This window comes from Geotrypetes seraphini, chromosome 3 (assembly GCF_902459505.1).
Source record: "Geotrypetes seraphini chromosome 3, aGeoSer1.1, whole genome shotgun sequence".
NCBI classification, from domain to species: domain Eukaryota; kingdom Metazoa; phylum Chordata; class Amphibia; order Gymnophiona; family Dermophiidae; genus Geotrypetes; species Geotrypetes seraphini.
The window spans coordinates 76686221-76706783 of record NC_047086.1 but is presented as its reverse complement, the minus strand read 5'-3'; the positions used below and the strand labels follow the sequence as shown (position 1 = coordinate 76706783).

The 20563-nt window shown below is 44.2% G+C and overlaps 1 protein-coding gene across 1 annotated transcript in view; it reads left to right on the top strand.

Annotated features, from left to right (window-relative positions):
- The first annotated feature begins 3476 nt into the window (after positions 1-3476).
- The window catches only part of DLGAP2 (DLG associated protein 2), a 1086744-nt gene continuing 1069657 nt past the window's right edge, over positions 3477-20563 (top strand). The window contains exon 1 of the mRNA XM_033938644.1: positions 3477-3540. The gene's annotated coding sequence lies outside the window, so the exon portion shown is untranslated. The remainder of the gene's footprint in view (positions 3541-20563) is intronic.

The following is a 20563-nucleotide window of genomic DNA, read 5'->3' as shown; positions in this document are numbered from 1 at the left end:
TCTCTGTTGTTACAATGTCAGAAGGAAGGCTTCCAGCGTGCAAGGAGCCGCTGCCCACAGCTTTGTGCACTGCGGCAGAGAGGAACAGGGAGATGGTCTGAAGATAACACCGGGGGAAGTCCAATTCTTTATATGTGAGTTTGCAAACCACTGGACCCCTGAGGAAGGCTTGTTCTCCGAAACACGGATCGTGTAGGATCTGGTTGGATTTTTATCACAATATTTTTTAGCATTGTACTTTTTTAATTGAATTTTCATGGTTTTCAGTGTTTAAAAAAATAATCTCCAGAACATCTGTATCCACAGTTTTTGTTTTCACAGTCACTACTCACACATTGATAGGAAGCATGACATTTTGCAATGAGCTGCAGATTACTCCTGCTGTTTTCATTTGGCAGTAATTTGTATTCTCATTGCTTACTGCATGCTGCTGAATTTTGTGAATGGCAATTTTGTGGTAGAAGCTGCACAAGAGAGAAAGGTGGGCAATGGGCATACGCACAGTACCCTAATCAGAGGAAGATGTCTATAAGATCATATACACAACAAGAACTGAAGGAGTGTAATGCCAACTTGGGAAGGAGACTGGGAAACAACGCCGTGTCACAGTGATCACAGTGCTGAGCTATACTACTTGAGGGTACTTGAGGGTTTCACTGACAGTTTTGGGCTCCACTCTGTTTCTGTCTGTGCCCTAGGGGCACATATGCAAGGAGGCACTTTCATAGAATCTGTGCAAAGGCAGAGACACACAGAGGAGTTTATTCTGTAAATGATGTACAAATTTGGGTGCTGAATAAATTGTGCATGCCGAGCACTATTCTATAAATGGTGCTTCAAGTTGGGCCTGTTTATACGAGTAGCACTTAGCACCAGGATCTGCACCCAAGTTTCATGTCTGAAGATGTACACCAGCTGAGACCTAGTGCAAATCCTCATGGGTAAATTAGGTGTAGATTCCCCCCCAAATTCCATAATACTGCATGCATCTTTAGTGAATACGCCCAACCTACCCATGCCCCTCCCATGGCCTTGTCCCCTTCTCAGTTACACACTGAAAGATTTGTGTACACATCTTTATGGAGCAGCATTTAGGAAGATGTACACACAATTCCAAATGGTTGCCAATTAATGCCAATAATTGCTTGCTAGCGGCTACTTAATGGTGTTAATTGTCTCATTATTCAATTGAGTGCATGCCCATATTTGCACGTACAGTATTTAGCGCCACAAATAGAATCTGGAGATAGTGTTCAGGCACATAAAGAATCAGAGATACAGTAAAACCTTGGTTTGTGAGCATAATTCGTTCCGGAGGCATGCTTGTAATCCAAAGCACTCGTATATCAAAGCAAATTTTCCCATAGGAAATAATGGAAGCTCAGACGAATCGTTCCACAACCCAAAAACTTTAATATTGCAAGACCTCGCTCATTTAGAACAGTCACTACACTGCAGTGTCAGAGAGAGAAGAACCATTGGCTCAGTTGTGATTCTGTGGCGCATGTGTACCGTAAGTACTCGTTTTACAAGTCTTTGCTTGTTTAGAACAGTCACTACACTCTTGAAGTGTCAGAGAGAGAAGAACCATCGGCTCAGTTGTGATGTGTGTATACTGTATGTACATGTATTGCAAGACATTGCTTGTATATCAAGTTAAAATTTAATAAAATGTTTTGCTTGTCTTGCAATGCACTTGCAAACCAAGTTACTAACAATCCAAGGTTTTACTGTATCTAGTTTTACTATGGTGAGGAAGCCAGAGGGAGACAGAGTAATAGATGTCTTTCTTTCTAGACTAGAGCTCTTTGGTTGTCTTTGACTGTGTCTTGTGATAGGCCTCCCTAACACACATTTAGTTTATATGAATTGCACTGCATGTATCCAATTTTATACTTACCATTTTTCTGAACATATACACAGAAGTTGAGAGAAAGAAAGAGGGAAGGAAAACTATAGCAGATCCAGGTGATACTAGTAGCACTAATAGTGGCTCTAGAATAGTCCCCCAACCACAAGTAAGAACACGTTTGCAACGTATTCGGAGCTGTAAGGTCAGTTTCAACTAATTGTTTTATTATAGATCACAGCAACAGGAAGTGATGTATTCTACCCTCCACTTCCAAGAAATATCAGAGAGATTTATGGCCCATCACATCGTTCTCTTTTCTCTATGTATCAGGCCAGTTCTTTTATAACTCAGTCAAAACATCTCCTGGTAGGTACTGTGCTACAGCAGTTCCATGGCTGACTGTGGCCCAAGTATTGGGGAATGTGTCTTGGGGAATGTGTCTGGGTGTCTTGGGGGCTAATGGTTGGAATACTCTTTTGTAGAGTGTCCAGGTTATATGGTACATTTTTTGTGGTAACCAAAGGTATCACTAACTAACACAATCCAGATCTTTTTATCGCATTTGAGGACTCATGACTCAGTTGGATATGTTTGGAAAATCTTCTCCTCTCTGATTCATCCTGTGTTAAAATCAAGAGTGAGTGATGTGGGCGTTTGGTAACATCTGCTTTCCTCCAGTCACTCGTCAACAATTTTGATCCAGACAGTTTGGTCTTCTCTTGAGACTGGTCTTTCCTTGACCCTTCTATTGTAATAGTCGGTCTGTTTATTCTTAGCTTCCTCTAGATGATGATGAATTGCCTATGGCAATGGAGTCTCCAGCAGAGCATTCATAGGTAGGAGAGTCTGTATCCGTTGGCCAAACATGATTTGAGCTGGAGCTTCTCCTAATGCCTCAGTTGGGGAATTCATCTAATCCAATGGATTCACTTGGGCCTTGGAGGCTTTCTGTAAAATATTGTGACAGGGAAGCTCCTGTCACTGGTTTAAACCCTGCCATTCAAACAACCCAGGAAGCTGCCCATTAACTCTGGTTCCAGTACTAAGAGCAGACAGACAGGGCAGAACAGAGAAGGAATGGCAGAGAACAGAATACCTGTTCCAGGGCACTATAATCCCTTTTATAACTCAGTGGGTAATTCTCTAGCTAAACCTCTGGTGAGGAAAGCTGTTCCAGTAAGGGTTAAGGAAAGGGGTGGAGCTGACAGGCAGAACGGACCTAGAGCAGGAGTGAAAGCCAGCCTGCAGCATAAAACAAACACAGCTGAGAGCACTCTGGAGCACTCAGGAACGGGGAGAGAGGGGCATGCCTCACAGAGCAGAGAGGGGAAGACTAGGAGCTCTCTCTTACTGACGAGGGCTAGGGAACTTCCTACCCCACAGCTCTTCCACCCTAACAAACCGTTGCTTCCTAGAGAGAGGCTCTTTGGAAGAGAGAAGCTTCCAAAGCAAGTCTGGCCAGCTGCTGCCTCCGAAGAGAATCTGTACCCAGATTCAGAGAGCAGGGAATCCCTGATGGAAATAGAGGGAGAGATCTCTGAGGGAAATGAGATGGATCGCAGCCCTGAAGCCTGGGACCCTCTGTCGGATTACAGCATGAGTCAGTGAGGTACTGAGTGGGAGAAAGGAATGAAAGTTTGTTTGGAAAAGCTAACGTACTTCACAGCCACAGTTCTGAAAGAACTTAGGTAGGACTGTATAAGGTATGAGTGTGAGGCATGGGAAAAAGTCCAAAGTAAAGTAAAACCCTGGTATGAAAGCCTAGCATAAAGAGTGGAGGAGGGGTGAATGCTAATTAGCCTTTTTGAAAGGCAAAAGGAAAACCTAAAGGGAATTCAGTGACCTGACGTTGCACAGCCCTGATAAGGGGAACTTTGGGTGGGGACTTTAAGACCATTGAACAAAGGGTGGATGGTTCCCAGCTCCTACCCCATAATCAAAAGGGTAGTGGGGGGGGGGGGGCATTTATACTTCAGGTGGGTCAGGTGGGGAGAACTTCCTGAAGAGACTGAGAGGCACAAGATAGCAAGTTTCCAAAAGGGCAAAGGTTTTTGGTTTATTTTGGGTTTTCCTGAATGCAGTGTGGCTTACTTGGATGGAGAGTTATTGTTTATGTAAAATTGTTGCCAAGCCCAATCAGCCGATGTGGCTGCCTGAGACCCAGTGTCATTGAACTGGGTAATAAAACTTGAACTATTCCTTAGTAGTGGAATTTTTGTTTTCTGCTGTCTTTAACCCAGAGTAGCCCTCCAAGGAGCACTCAGACTTGCGCCTGGGGCGGGAGCCGGGTTGCCAGCGCTAGGTTTACTCCTGGCCCCGCCACAATATGTTCTGCCATTTGGACGATGTCTCCTGCCCTCTCATTTGATTAAGGGTATCTGGAGGAGGACATTGTTATGTCAAACTCATAGATTTGCAAATTTTGCAATCTCCCTAGAGTTGAATGGAGAGTTGTCATTAAGCACCTTTTTAAGAAATACCTGCAGAGTGTGGCACAGTGGTTAAAAGCTACAGCCTAAGTACCCTGAGGTTATGGGTTCAAACCCACACTGTTACTTGTGACCCTGGGCAAGTCACTTAATTCCCCCATTGCCCCAGGTACATTAAAAAGATTAGTTTGTAGATATGATTTCTGATGATTGTATGTGTGTCTTATTATGTTTTTACAAAATTATGTATGTAAATTATGTAAGCTGTTTAGTTTTAAATGGTATAGAAATTTTTTAAATAAATTGTGAACCTGCCGGAGCAGACAGGGAAAAATGCTTGAGTATCTGAATAAATTCATGTAAAACATTCTGAGTTCCCCTGGGAGAACGGTATAGAAAATTGAATAAATAAGTATGCAAAATGCTTGTTTAGGCAATATATGATGTCTTTGCACTTTTTCCTATCCAGGTAATCATATTCAAAATAATTGCTCAAGTAGTCAACTACTTGGGAGGTACTCAGCTTCCTTGAATTAAAATATGTTGATTTCTACCTTAGTAGCTTAGTGGCTTAGTAGGCGTTGATAAGGGCATAGGGTTCTCAAGCAGTGTCTGACTAGACCATAGCACACACATATAAAGTGCTTCTGGACAAAGTTCTCAATTTCACAATTCATACAGCCAGAAAAATACTTGAGAGATAATAATCTGACATGATGAAACGTGTAATGTTTGAGGACATTCTCAAAGTGGTAACTAGAGAGCAATGGTCCTCAAATCCAGTACTTGAGGTCAATAACACAACCTGGCTTCCAGGATTTCCACAATGCATATGTATGAGATTTATTTGCATGCAATGGATCTCATACATAAGTATTGTAGAATCTTTAAAAACTAGGCTAGGCTCTGGATCCCAAGGACTGGATTAGGGGACTCTGTGCAATTTAATATATTGTATTTATTAATTACTTATTTACTCAAACTACTGGAGTTAAAGGTTTAAAAAATATTTTTTAAGCAAACATTTTAAATGACCTCATTTATTTAGCTGCAATCAATGCAAAACTCATTTGGTACCATCATAACATATTTTTGAAAAGGAGATTTGTAACCTTTGACATGTACTTATCCTCTTTATTAAAATTTTAGCTATTTCCTCCTGTTAAACTTCTCGCCCTATCTCTGGGAAAACCATATAAAGGAACTGCACTGGAAGGAGCTAGAACAGGGGTGGGTAACTCCGGTCCTCGAAGGCCAGAATCCAGTCGGATTTCAGGATTTCCCCAATGAATATGCATTGAAAGCAGTGCATGCGAATAGATCTGATGAATATTCATTGGGGAAATCCTGAAAACCTGACTGGATTCCGGCCCTCGGGGACCGGAGTTGCCCACCCCTGAGCTAGAATGTGATTAGTTTGTTTTGTAGTCTTCTGCCCTGATTTGAGAGGTCTGTCTGATCTAAAATCGTGTTTTGCCTAATCAGAGTGACAGTGAACTTATTTTAGGATGTTAGTAGCATGGATCTTTTCAATCCAGAGTTAGCAAATAGCTGCATTAAAATTTTCCATTTGATTGAATTTAATATGTAACTAGTCAATGGGTTTTTCATTTTTAATACATGAATTTCATGAAACTTTGAGACCAGGAAAGATGCATGATGTTGATAGTATGGTAAAAACCTCTAGCAATCTGAAGCATACTGAACAGATGAGTTTATTGACTTTAATGTTTAATGGCATTCCAGAAGGTTGCTATAACAACCTCTGGTGAAGCCTTAGGACTGTCATGAATTTCTAGCAGTTTCAAACTGCTGGAACTACAACAGCAAGCTAACTGCCTTGTTATGTATGCATTCAAGACAAAATTTTAAGATTTTATTTCATGAGCACTCCTATTTCCAGAGAAAGACAAGTGCTTATATTTTCACGGAACCCTGTTTTATTTGTCAAAAACAGTTAGACCTTTTATTTTTATCTGAAGCCTATGCATGATTTTATTCAAAGAACTGCGATAACTACCCCCCCCCCTCACATACACACTTTTATCAAAGTTGTACTAGAGGTTTTTAGTGTGAGCTGGTGCTCATAGAATTCCTATGAGTGTTGGAGCACTTACCTAGCCCGCACTAAAAACCTCTAGCTTCGCTTGATAAAAGGGTAGGTTAGTGATGACAGATGAGGTTCAATGTGGATAACTGTAAAGTGATGCATGTCGGTAACAAAAATCTCATGCACGAATATAGAATGTCCGGGGCAGTACTTGGAGAGACCTCCCAGAAAAGGGACTTGGGAGTTCTGATCAACATGTCGACGAAACCATCCACGCAATGTGTGGCGGCGGCAAAAAAGGCAAACAGAATGCTAGGAATGATAAAGAAGGGGATCACAAACAGATCGGAAAAGGTTATCATGCCACTGTACTGGGCTATGGTGCGCCCTCACCTGGAGTACTGCATACAGCACTGGTCGCCATACATGAAGATGGACACGGTACTACTCGAAAGGGTCTAGAGAAGAGCGACTAAGATGGTTAAGGGGTTGGAGGAGCTGCCGTACAGCGAAAGATTAGAGAAACTGGGCCTTTTCTCCCTCGAACAGAGGAGATTGAGAGGGGACATGACCAAAACATTCAAGGTACTGAAGGGGATAGACTTAGTAGATAAGGACAGGTTGTTCACCCTCTCCAAGGTAGGGAGAACGAGAGGGCACTCTATAAAGTTGAAAGGTGATAGATTCCGTACAAATGTAAGGAAGTTCTTCTTCACCCAGAATCTGTCATAGGGGAAAACACCTTCCAGGGATTCAAGACAAAGTTAGACAAGTTCCTGCTGAACAAGAACATTAGCTGGTAGGGCTAGTCTCAGTTAGGGTGCTGGTCTTTGACCAGAGGGCCGTTGCGTGAGCGGACTGCTGGGCATGATGGACCACTGGTCTGACCCAGCAGCGGCAATTCTTATGTTCTTATTTCAAACTATCCAGGGCCTGGCTATCTGTGACTCATTTTCATTTTTTTGCTCTGACTTACAGATAACAAATGAAGCTTCACATTAGGAAAGAGACCTTCTAATAGTTACCTAGTAAAGAACTGCAGAACGAGACCATTCAGCCTCTGCAGGCTGCTCGGTCGCTCTGTGTACATTGCTAAGGTTGCAGCCTAGTTGCCAGCCACAAAGTCTGACTACCTGAAAAATTTCTTGTTATCCAGGACACGTTTTTATTTTTTTTTACTCTTCATCTTTTTTAGTCTACCATGTTGGGTAGAAGAACGTACACTGTTCCCCACGTAGTTATATTCAGCTGTTATCTTTCCCATGCCTAGGGTTACCAGACATCTGAGAAAATCCGGACATGTCCTCTTTTTTAAAGGACTGTTTGGGCTTCCAGACGGACTTTCCAAAAACCGTCATTTGTACGGATTTTAGAAAGTCCCTACAAGCTCCAGCCGCATCTGGAGGGCCTCTAAGCATATGTGGATGATGTCACACGCATCTGCACATGCTCCAAGCCCTCCAGACATGGCTGGAGCTCCTCACAAAGAGAGGAGGCTTTCTGGGGGTGGGGGTGGGGCTGGAGGACATAATGGAGCGGAGCTAGAGATAGAACTGTGCAGGGCTGGAGGTGGAACTGAGAGAGGCTGGGGCAGAATGTAGCGGGGTCATATGTCTGGGGTTTTTGGTTTTTTTTTTTTAATTTGGTAACTCTACCCATGCTTAACCACAAGGCTGTAACTACCATTAATACTAGTGCATTTGTTGCCCATATATCCAGTCGCCTTGGTTACTGGCATAGCCTGCCATATAGACCTGATCATGTGTGTACCTACAGTTTATGTTCATATCTTGTGATCTGTCAGGTAGGCCCAGCTGCTAGATCATACTTTGATGACAGAATCAAATAGTTACCATTACTAGTGAACCTCCCAGACTCCTTATATGGCCTGTTAAGTGGATTGGGGCGTGCATGCACCAATTTTTTCCATTAGAATTTCTTGATATTACAAAACTTGCAGCCTGCTTACCATCACAGCTTCTCAGACAACTCAGCCATGTGGGTCCCTATGGGTAGGATTTCTAATATTACATATTAACCTCTTTACTATACATTATGTCAGCCCCAATGCCCATTGTTGAATGAGGTATGTATGCTGTTATAAATATTATGGATTCTTTGTACAAACTCCATGTGTGAGGAGGGGTATTTCCATGTTCATTGCATCTTTCAAGGTGCAGTGAAGGAGGGATTCCTGTCTCTGTGTTCACTGAATCTGTCTGGGCACAGAGATTCAGCAAACAGGCCTTTAATGTCATGGCAACGGGAAGCCTGTCATGCACACTGTCTGGACTCCTCCCACTTCTTAGAGCAGAGAGCTACAATTGGCTCTTTTTAAAGAGTCATAGTTTTTCAGTCTGAAAACAGTATTTATTCAGGTACTTAAGCATTTTCCCTGTCTGTCCCAGTAGGCTCACAATCTACCTAATGTAGGTGGGGGCAATGGGGGGTTAAGTGACTTGCCCAGGGTCACAAGGAGCATTGTGGGCTTGAACACATCATGGTGGTTAGGCAGGCTTAGGTGTCTGTCTGTGAGGAAAGACACAATTCTATATAGGACACCCGTGTGTGATTTCTCTAAAGCCGCTTAAGTGGCTTCTGAGACTGGGCATCCTAGACAGAATCCAGCCCGTTATGTCCAGAAGTTTGAAGAACTTTTTTGGTAAGTGCTTGTTTTAGTGTGTTTTTCCTGAATGCTTTGTATTTGGGTTTTGGTCTTTTGTAAACCAGTATGGACTGTTTGGGATAAGTGCAGTGTATAAATAAACAGTTGTATTTGTATGACATATTTGTTTGATAAATTAATAACATATACCAAAAAGAGAGGACGCTGACCTACTATAAATAATCACTTTACTCATTCCTTTTCCTATTACACAATAAATTACTTTACCTACTCCTATCAAAATTCACAGAGAACATCTCACAATAAAACATCATATTATAACAGGGGCTTACACCCCTGCTATATAGAAAACCTGGAACATCAGTCCCTTAGAGGGGCATAATTTAAAAAAAACACGTCTAAGTCCCCTTTTGGCCTAAGGCCCTAAACGCTGAAAATAGAAGCAGGGAAAATGTCCATTCTCAAAAAAAACCATCCAAAATGAGTTTTTTTTTTTTGAGAATGGCCTGCCTCTACATTCAGCTGTTTAAACTCCCAGACAATCACTACGTCTAAATGTTACACCTATCTTCAAAAAAGGATCGAGAGGCAACTTGGGGAACTACAGACCAGTGAGCTTGACCTCAGTTCTGAGGAAGATGGCCGAATCATTGATCAAGGACAGTATCAATGAGCATATAGAAAAAAATAAACTGATGAGAACAAGCCAGCATGGTTTTTGTAAAGGAAGATCATGCCAAACAAACCTACTGCACTTCTTTGAGGGGATAATCAAACAATTGGACAAAGGTGATCCCATAGACATCATATATCTGGATTTCAAAAAAGCCTTCGACAAGGTACCCCATGAGCGCCTACTAAGGAAACTGTGGAGCCACGGGGTGGAAGGGGACATGCACAGATGGATCAAAAATTGGCGGACAGGAAACAGAGGGTAGGAGTAAAGGGACAGTACTTTGACTGAAAAGGGGTCATGAGTGGTATCCCACAGGGGTCAGTACTGAGGCCACTGATGTTCAATATATTCATTAATGACCTGGAAACAGGGACGAAGTGCGAAGTTATAAAATTTGCAGACGACACAAAACTCTTCAGTAGGGTTAGAATTGTTGAGGAATGTAAAGAACTACAAAGAGACCTGAACAAACTGAGTGAGTGGGCAAAAAAATGGCAGATGAGCTTCAATGTAGAGAAATGTAAAGTCTTGCACATAGGGAAAGGGAACCCGATGTATAGCAACCTAGAAAAAGACTTGGGGGTATTGGTGGATATAACAATGAAGCCGGCGGCACAATGCGCAGCGGCATCAAAGAAGGCGAACAGAATGTTGGGCAGTATCAAAAAGGTATCACGACGAGAATGAAGGAAGTTATCCTGCCACTGTATCGGGCGATGGTGCGTCCACATCTGGAGTACTGCGTCCAATACTGGTCACCGTACCTTAAGAAGGATATGGCGATACTCAAGAGGGTCCAGAGAAGAACAACAAGGATGATAAAAGGCATGGAAAACCTTTTATATGCCGAAAGGCTAGAGAAGCTGGGGCTCTTTTCCCTGGAAAAGCAGAGACTTAGAGAGGACATGATAGAGACTTATAAGATAATGAAAGGCATAGAGAAGGTGGAGAGGGACAGATTCTTTAGACTAGCGGGGACAACAAAAACAAGAGGGCATTCAGAAAAATTGAAAGGAGACAGATTCAGAACAAATGCTAGGAAGTTCTTCTTCACTCAGAGGGTGGTAGACACCTGGAATGCGCTTCCAGAAGAAATGATAGGACAGAGTACGATATTGTGTTTCAAAAAGGGATTGGATGATTTCCTGAAGGAGAAGGGGATTGAAGGGTATAGATAAAGGGTTACTATATAGGATATTAAATGATTAGGGAATAAAAGGTTTAGGCAAAGGATCACTTACAGGTCATGGATCTGGGGGGCCGCCGCGGGAGGGGACTGCTGGGCACAATGGACCCCTGGTCTGACCCAGCAGAGGCAATGCTTATGTTCTTATGTTCTTAAACTTACAACACATAATCAACCAAAAAAAAAGCCAAAGTCTCAAATGCCCAAAACAAGAGCTTTTAGGCGAAGGAGGGGCCAGTCCTTCGCCTAAAAGCTGGATTCTGTAACCGGTGTCTGTCAAAAACAACACCAGTTACAGAATCCACCACCCCAGTAACGATCGCGGCAGGAGAGATGCCTCATCTCTCCTGCCGTGATCCTCACCCCGAAGTGCCACAGTTGGCGACACTTCAGAAGATCCTTATCGTGGCAGGGGAGATGAGGCATCTCTCCTGCTGTGATCCTCTCCCCGAAGTGCTGCGGTTCGGAGGGGGGTGGATTGCCATCGCGGCAGGGGAGATGAGCCATCTCTCCTGCCGTGATCATTGCTGGGGGGGGGGGAGTTGGATTCTGTAACCGGTGTTGTTTTTGACAGACACCGGTTACAGAATCCAGCTTTTAGGGGAAGGACTGGTGATCAGCTCAGCGGCCCCCTTTTTCGGCACAAATACCTGTTTTGACTTGGTCTAAGTCAAAATGTGTAACTGCTGACTAGGCAACCTGTTTAAACTTTTGGTTATACCTGCTGTATGACTATGTCTAGGTCGGCCCACCTCTCGTCCTTTCCCCTCCTCTAAAAACACCTCTTTTCACTCTATGCGTTTAGAGATAGGGAAAGGCCTAAGCTGGTTTTAGATATGTCTAAAACTAGTTTTGATTATCGGTACTTGGACGATCTGGCTTTTTCATCGACTAAGTACCGATTTAGGCCACTTTTTAGACATTTTTTTTGTTTTGATTATGAGCCCCCAAGTGTCCAATCTCTGAAATCCAAATCACCGATTCCTGTAAACTTTACTCCTGTGATATTTGTAACATCATGTCAATCTTGATTTGCCTCTTCTGACTACAGACAAAATAGCTCTCAGCCAGCCCAACACAATCTTGCATTTCGCCACAAAGGCATCCTCAGGAGCTGAAAGCCACTTCAGGTTTTTCATCCATTTGCATCTATAATATCAATACAATTTAACCACCTTAACATGATCATGTGACTCCATGTGAGTTGCATTGGCTGCCAATAGAGGCTCGTGTTTTCTTTAAGTTGGGTTGCTTTTGCTGTAAGGATATGCACGGTACCACTTCATTTTATATGGTTAATAGATTCTCTCTAGCATCGTATAAAAATAGTAGAAAATCTTATGCCCTGTTTACCTTCCCATCAGTACAGGGCTATAAAAGCAAGAAATTTCTGGACCATACTTTAGCATTCCAAGCAGCTTCACATGACAGAGAATTTCAATTATTATTGCTTGGAGTCTGTTCTTCAGTGGCGTACCAAAGAGGTGGTGGGGGGGAAGTCTGCCCCAGGTGCAAGCCTCAAGGGGGTGCACAGCTGGCCACCCTCCAATGTTCTTCCTAGGGCAATGGTCGGGCTCGCAAGCCGCATGCGGCTCATTAGCCACTTGAGTGCGGCTCGCGGCTCGTCTAGAGCAGGGGTGCCCAACCTGCTTCCCTTCTCACTACCCTCCCCCAAGCCACCGCCGCCATCGGGGAACAGGCCGGATCTCCCTGCTTCTCTTCTCCGCAGGGCCGACCAACTCTCGCCATCTGACGTCAATTCTGACGTCAGAGAGGACGTTCTGGGCCAGCCAATTGCTGCCTGGCTGGCAGATGGAAGGGGTAGAAGGAGAGAGAGGGCATAAGCTGGGTGGAAGGGGCAAAGAACTATTGCAAAAACTTGCCAACCTGTCAATCAAAACAGGACAGATACTGGACAACTGGAAGATAGCAACGTCACACCGATATTTAAAAAAGGATCGAGAGGAGTGCCAGGCAACTACAGACCTGTGAGTCTCACGTCTGTCCCTGGAAAGATGGTTGAGGCGCTGATCAAAGATAGCATAGTCCGGCACCTAGACACACATGACCTTATGAGAGCCAATCAACATTGCTTCAGGAAGGGGAAATCATGTTTGACGAACCTACTTCAATTTTTTGAGACAGTGAACAGATAAATTGATAGTGGAGAATCATTGGATATTGTATACTTGGACTTTCAGAAAGCGTTCGACAAGGTTCCACATATAAGACTTCTCAGGAAATTACAAGGCCATGGAATAGAGGGAAATATACTAAGATGGATAGGCAAATGGCTAGAGAACAGAAAACAGAGAGTGGGCATAAGTGGGAAGTTCTCAGAATTGGAAAAAGTGACTAGCGGTGTCCCCCAGGGCTCAGTACTTGGATCCATCTTATTTAATATTTTCATAAAGGACCTGGAAGAAGGAACATCCAGTGAAATCATCAAGTTTGAAGACAACACAAAGCTATGCTGGGCAATCAGATCGCAGAAGGACAGCGAGGAACTCCAGAGTGAATTAAATCAATTGGAGAAGTGGGCAAATAAGTGGCAGATGAATTTTAATGTGGAAAAATGCAAAGTGATGCATTTAGGCAGAAAAAATAAAGATCACAAGTATAGTATGTCAGGTGTAACTCTGGGAAAGAACGAACAGGAAAAGGACCTGGGTGTACTGATAGATAAGACCCTGAAACTGTTGGCGCAATGTGTGGCAGCAGCGATTAAAGCAAATAGAATGCTAGGCATGATAAAGAAGAGAATTACGAGTAGATCAGAGAAAGTTATAATACCGCTCTACAGAGCCATGGTCAGACCGCACCTGGAATACTGCGTCCAGCATTGGTCTCCATGCCTAAAGAAGGATATAAAACTGCTAGAGGGGTGCAGAGGCAAGCAACGAAGCTAGTGAAAGGTATGGAGAACCTGGACTACGAGGAACGACTTAAGAGACTGGGGTTGTTCTCCCTTGAGAAGAGGAGACTGCGAGGAGATCTGATCGAGACTTTCAAAATACTGAAAGGATTCGACAAAATGGAGCAGGGAAAACTGTTATTTACAATGTCCAGTGTGACATGGGCAAGAGGACATAGACTAAAGCTGAGGGGGGACAGGTCCAGGATGAATATCAGGAAGTTCTGTTTCATGCAGCGAGTGGTGGACACCTGGAATGCTCTCCCAGAGGAAGTAATTGCAGAATCCACCATTCTAGGATTTAAGGTTAAACTAGATGCGCATCTCCTTAAGAGTGGCATAGAGCGATACGGGTAAGGGTAAATTAGATGCACATCTCCCTTGAGAAGCGTACAGTGATATGGGGACTAAAACTATGCCAGGGTACACTTGGCGGGGCCTCCACGTGTGCGGATCACCGGACTTGATGGACCCAGGGTCTGATCCAGAGATGGCAATTCTTATGTTCTTATGTTGCATGGAAGAGAGAGAGGACAAACGCTGTATAGAAAGAAGAGAGCAAAGAGAAGTTGATTAAAGCAGAAACGACAAAAGGTAGAAAGATTTTTTGTTGCTTTACTTAGAATCAAGTAGTATTGTAACTGTACTGATAAAATTTTATTAATAGGAAATAGAAATAAGGCAATTTTTTGGACTAAACCCTCTTTTCCTCAGGTCAGGACAGGATACCATAACAGTACTGCTCTGAAGAAAGATTTGGTCTCTGAAAGCTAATTGAAAAATGGATTAATCCAATAAAATGGTATTTTCTTATTTCTCATTATTTGTTAATTTGTAAAGTGGTGATTATGTATCAGTTTTTTCAAATTTACATCTACTGTCTTTATATTTTGCACAGTATTAGAGGACATGTGTTACTATTTTTGTGGTGTTGCATTGTATGCAGAGTCTGGTTTCTTGGTGGTTCAGTTTAATTTTTGTCTACATATTTCTATTTTTAGTTTGTGATTATTCCATATTGGGCAAGGGTGTATCTCTGTTCTGTATATATGAAAAGAACATAGTTTTCAGTTGGCATTGACTGCAGGATCAATTGACTGTGCGGGATCTGGATTGATTAGTTTTACAATGTATGTGTTGGTGTTCTAATACTTACTGCAGTGTTTAAGATGCTGCCTTTTCCTAGGTACACTCTTGTTGTGTGATATGTGGATTGTTACTAAAAATCATATTTTTCATATAGATGGGGGGGGGTCAAAAAATGATGAGCCCCGGGTGTCACATATGCTAGGTACGCCACTGCTGTTCTTATAAACATTTGAGAACTCAACTGAAAACTTATCTCTTTTCAAAATACTTGGTTAAATAATTTCTTTCTGCCATTCTTAAATTATCTTTAGTTTATAATCTTCTCACCGCCTCTTCTCACTTTGTCATTGCTGCTAGGTTACTGCTGCTAGGTTATCAATTTGTTTATGCTGCTAGTTAAATAATTTATTTCTGTCATTCTTAAATTGTCTGTAGTTTATAATCTTTTGTAAACTGCGTAGAACTTATGGTTACGCAGTTAAGAAGCACGATGTTATGTTAACATACAAAAATTTTCTTTTTCATATTTTCAAACACACCAACAATAGACATCAATAAAAATACCTTTAATCCTTTTAGTTTGTAATGGAGCAATTGCAGCAAAGGCTCAAAACCTTTTCTCCCGCTCGAAAGGAATAAAACATACTGACAACATGTTTAAACTGCACGCCTTTAAACTCAATAACTTCACCCATTCCCTCCAGAACTACCTAATGAGACCACCATATGGGTGAACACATAGGGCATGCCACTCTACCTCTTTATTCAATCCATTTGGCTCAGTCGTTCTCCACTGATAAATAATTCGTTGTTCGTTCCGTAGCAAAACCTCTGATATATTACCACCCCTGGGGCGATGAACCTGAATTCAAACTACAAATCTGACATCCTCCACTCCATGGCCCACTTCCAACCAGTGGCCAACTAATGGAGTATCCTGTTTATGCAACCTCAAACTGCTCAAATATTGAGCTATCCCCAGTCTGTGGTCTGGCATCTCTCTCTCTCTCCTTTCCATTCCAGTGGTCTGACATCGCTCCCTTCTTTGGTCATCTCTCCTCCTTCCCAACCCTCTCCCAGTATGTGCAGTATCTGTCTTCCCAACATCCTGAGCATCTGTCCTCCCTGCCTTCCCAACTCCCTACCCCCTGCATCCAGCCTCTCCCTGCCAGGCTCTGCCCCCAGCCCCCTTCCCTCCCAACCAGTGTTCCCGCTAAGCTGCGTTGGCCTGCGCTCACGCACAAAATATTACATCGCAGCGCAAAGTTTCTCTTCACAGCGCACACACGCGTCGGTAAGGTAAGGGGACGCATTGGGGGGATTGCACTTCCCCACAATTGCCATGCTTCGGTTCCTCTTCTTCCTTCCTTCCCCCCCCCCCCCCCCCCGCGGGACCCTGCGGCACCATCAACTCTTACTCCCTCTAATGTCGGCCCTGCAGCTCCAGACTTCCTCGCACCTTCTCCCCTCCCCCTTTGGATCGCTATTATTTTAAATGTTATAGCCGCAGAGCTGTATCCATCAGTGGAGATGTCTAACCTCGGCCTGCCCCGGAACTCTTACTGCAACAGTGACTTCCTGTTCCTGCCTAGACGGGCGGCTGCTGCAGTAAGAGTTCCGGGGCAGGCCGAGGTTAGACATCTCCACTGATGGATACAGCTCCGCGGCTATAACATTTAAAATAATAGCGATCCAAAGGGGGAGGGGAGAAGGTGCGAGGAAGTCTGGAGCTGCAGGGCCGACATTAGAGGGAGTAAGAGTTGATGGTGCCGCAGGATCCCGCGGGGGGGGGGGGGGGGGAGGAAGGAAGGAAGAAGAGGAACCGAAGCATGGCAATTGTGGGGAAGTGCAGAGCTGCAGGGAAGAGTGTTGCGGTACCCAGCTGGAGGGAGAAGGAAGATGAGGGAGGGAATTAAAGGAGATGCCAGGGCTTGGAGCGTAGGAGGAAGGTATGCCAGTCTAAGGGAAAAGGAAGGGGGAGATGTGAGAGCATGGAGGGGGAGCGAAAGATGGAAGAAAAGGAAAGGAGAGAGATGCCAGAGAATCAGGGAAGGGGAGATACCAGACTATGAGGAGAGGTGTGGGAGAGGGAAGGCGAGGAGAGAGATGCCAGACCAATGGGGTGAAAGGAGAGATGGAAGGGGGAGGCATACAGTTTCTGGAAGGGGCATAGAAGGAGAGAAGATGCCATATAGGGGAAGAGAGACGGCAGACAGTGGATGGAAGGAAGAGAGTTACAAGAAGATGAGGAAAGGAGAAACCACAGAAGACAAAGGTAGAAAAAAATTTCTATTTATTTATTGCTTTAGGAGACATGTGTCACTGTTTCTGTGAAGCATTGTATGCAGAGTCCAGCTTCTTGCTGGTTCAATTTAACCTTTGTCTATGTATTTTTATTTTATCCCCCCTTTTACAAAACTGTGAAGCGTTTTTAGCACCAGCCTTGGTGGTAGCAGCTCTGATGCTCAGAATTTTATGAGCATCAGAGCTGTTACCTCCGTAGCTAAAATCCACACTACAGTTTTGTAAAAGAGGGAGGGGTTAGTTTGTGATTACATATTCCTTACTAGGCGAAGGTGTTTTCTGTGTTCTGTGTGTTCGAAAGACATGGTTTTCTGTTAGGATTGACGGTGTAGGATTGATCTGTGCTGGTCTGGCTTGTTTAGTTTTACAATGGGTGTATTGATGTACTGCTCACTGCAATATGTAAGATGCTGCCTTTTCCTAGGTACTCATGTGTGACGTGTGGTTTGTTACTAAAAATCATGTTTTTCTTACAGATGGGGGGGGGTGCCAAAAAATGATGGGCCCCGGATGTTACATATGCTAGGTACGCCACTGTATGTAAAGATACCAGAAAGCTGGCGTAGCAAAAACTTCTAAGTTTTGAGTATTTAACCCTCCCACAATCTCACGGGCACTCGTTTCAAGTTTATTGAGATTTTGATTTAAACGCAATATCAAATATTTTCAATGCGTATAACAAAAATAAATTTTGGGAAATAAATAAAACCATTTGAACCAGTGTTCCCGCTAAGCTGCGCTGGCGTGCGCTGGCGCACAAAATATTACATCGCAGCGCACACGTTTCTCGTCACAGCGCACGATCGGAAGAGGCGTACGGCAGATGGCAGGGCGGCGAGAGGAGAATCGGGCGAGTTGGCTCATAACTTGCTGGCGCCCGATATTTTTGGCTCACGGTGAAAAAGTTTGCTCACAACACCCGCCCGCTTAGAGGGAACACTGCTCCCAACCCCTGTCAGGCTCTTCACCCAGCCCCCTTCCCTCCCAACCCTTGTCAGGCTGTTTACCTATCCCCCTTCCTTCCCTCCCTCCTCCCCCCCCCCGTCAGACTCTGCATCCAGCCCTCCTCCCTCCCATCCACCCAGGTCTATGAAAATCATTTCCTATGGCAGCAGCTCTGATTGGCTACCTCCTGCATCCTTACGCGTCCCCTCTGTGTATCTGTCCCTTTCCTTCCTCCAGTTTCAGCATATGTGATCAGTGGAGTGCCGCAGGGCTCAGTCTTGGGCCCAATTCTATTCAACTTATTCATAAGAGATATGACCCAAGGACTTAAAGGAAAGGTATCACTGTTCGCTGACGACGCCAAACTTTGCAACATAGTAGATAAAAGTGTTTTGCCTGACAATATGACGCAGGACCTATTGCTGCTGGAACGATGGTCAGCAACTTGGCAACTAGGCTTCAATGCTAAAAAGTGTAAGGTAATGCACCTAGGAAAAAGAAACCCACGCAGAACTTACGTGCTAAATGGTGAGACTTTGGTCAGCACCACGGTAGAACGTGATCTAGGGGTAATCATTAGTGATGATATGAAGGCTGCCAATCAGGTGGAGAAGGCTTCCTCCAGGGCAAGACAAATGATGGGTTGTATCCGTAGAGGTTTTGTCAGCAGAAAACCTGAAGTCATAATGCCGCTATACAGGTCCATGGTGAGGCCTCATTTGGAGTATTGTGTTCAATTCTGGAGACCACACTACCGGAAGGATGTGCTAAGAATCGACTCAGTTCAGCGAATGGCCACCAGGATGGTCTTGGGGCTCAAGGATCTCACGTATGAAGAAAGACTGAATAAATTGCGGCTATACTCACTTGAAGAAAGAAGAGAGAGGGGAGATATGATTGAAACGTTTAAGTACATCACGGGTCGTATCGAGTCGGAAGATGATATCTTCTGCCTCATGGGACCCTCGACCACCAGAGGGCATCCGCTGAAAATCAGGGGAGGGAAGTTTCATAGCGACTCCAGAAAGTACTTCTTCACCGAAAGAGTGGTGGATCATTGGAACAAACTACCACTGCAGGTGATTGAGGCCAGCAGCATGTCAGATTTTAAGAGAAAATGGGATACTCACGTGGGATCTCTAATGGAGTGAATTCAGGGGGTGGGTATTTGGAATGGGCAGACTTGGTGGGCTATAGCCCTTTTCTGCCGTCATTTTCTATGTTTCTATGTTTCTATGCTCTCAAAGTGTCCTGATCCAGCTGTTATATTCATCAGTTTCCCCTCTGTATTTTTGTCTTGACTTGTCCTGCATTTCCCTCTTTGTCCCTATTCCCTCCTGTGATCAGCATTGCTTCCCTATGTCCTTATCCCACCCCCATCCAGTGTTGGCCCACTATGTCCCTAACCCTTCTCTTACCATACCTAGCATCTTTTCACTGTCTCCCTGTACCTCCCCTTTCTCTTCCCTTCTTTCCACCCCATCCTGGGGCCATGATATCTTACTCCCAATTACCCCACAATTCAGTATATCTCCTTCATAGGTCTCCAAGGTGCCCCACCCTGCCCCATCCTTACCTCTTCCCGGTTGTCGTTGTCTGATTTCTTCTGCCACTGAGCTGCAACCAGCAAGAGCGCGCTTTGGCGTTCCTGCTTGGCGCTCAGCAGTTTCTTTGACTGGCTCTTGTGAATTCTCATGAATCATGATAATTTGCGGGAGCCAGTCAAAGAAGCCGCTGAGTGTCGAACAGGAACGCCAAAGCACGCTCCTGCTGGTTGCAGCTCGGCGGCAGAAGAAACCAGCCGCCGCTGATTGGATTAGCAGCCGGTAGGCGTGTGGAAAGCTTGCTCCTGCCTGCTGCTCTCCTGGACCACCATGGTTCAAATTTTTGGGAAGGCCATGGCTCCTGTGCCTTCCCCCCCCCCCCCGTTCTGGCGCCTATGATTCATATAGCTCTTGGGATCAGTATCTCAGAACCCTGAATATATTAGTAAAGGGGGAATTTTCTATTTGTCCTTTTTACTCTCCTTTACCTGATAGTGTCCTTCTGGCCTGCCTCTTGTGCACATAGCCAGCCACAGGGTACCATAGGAGGCCAGGGACTACACGTTTTCTACTGTTTGCTGCCAGCATCACTATGGGAAAATTGTTTTAACTAAAACATGTGGAGGAGTAGCCTAATGGTTAGTACAGTGGACTTTGATCTTAGGGAACTAGGTTCAGTTCCCACTGAATCTCCTTTGTGACCCTGGGCAAATCACTTAACACTCTATTGCTCCACGTACAAATAAATAGATTGTGAGCCTGATAAAGTACTTGCATATAATGCGTACTCCAGTGCAACAGGTGAGACATTCTAGACAGTAGGGTTATTTCCCTTTAGCCGCATGCTGCAGAAGGAATCCACTCTATGTTTTTCACTCTGCCTCTGTTATATTTCTCTTGGCTCTGTAGCTCCACCTTCAGTTCTTTCCTTCTGCATGCATGATTGCA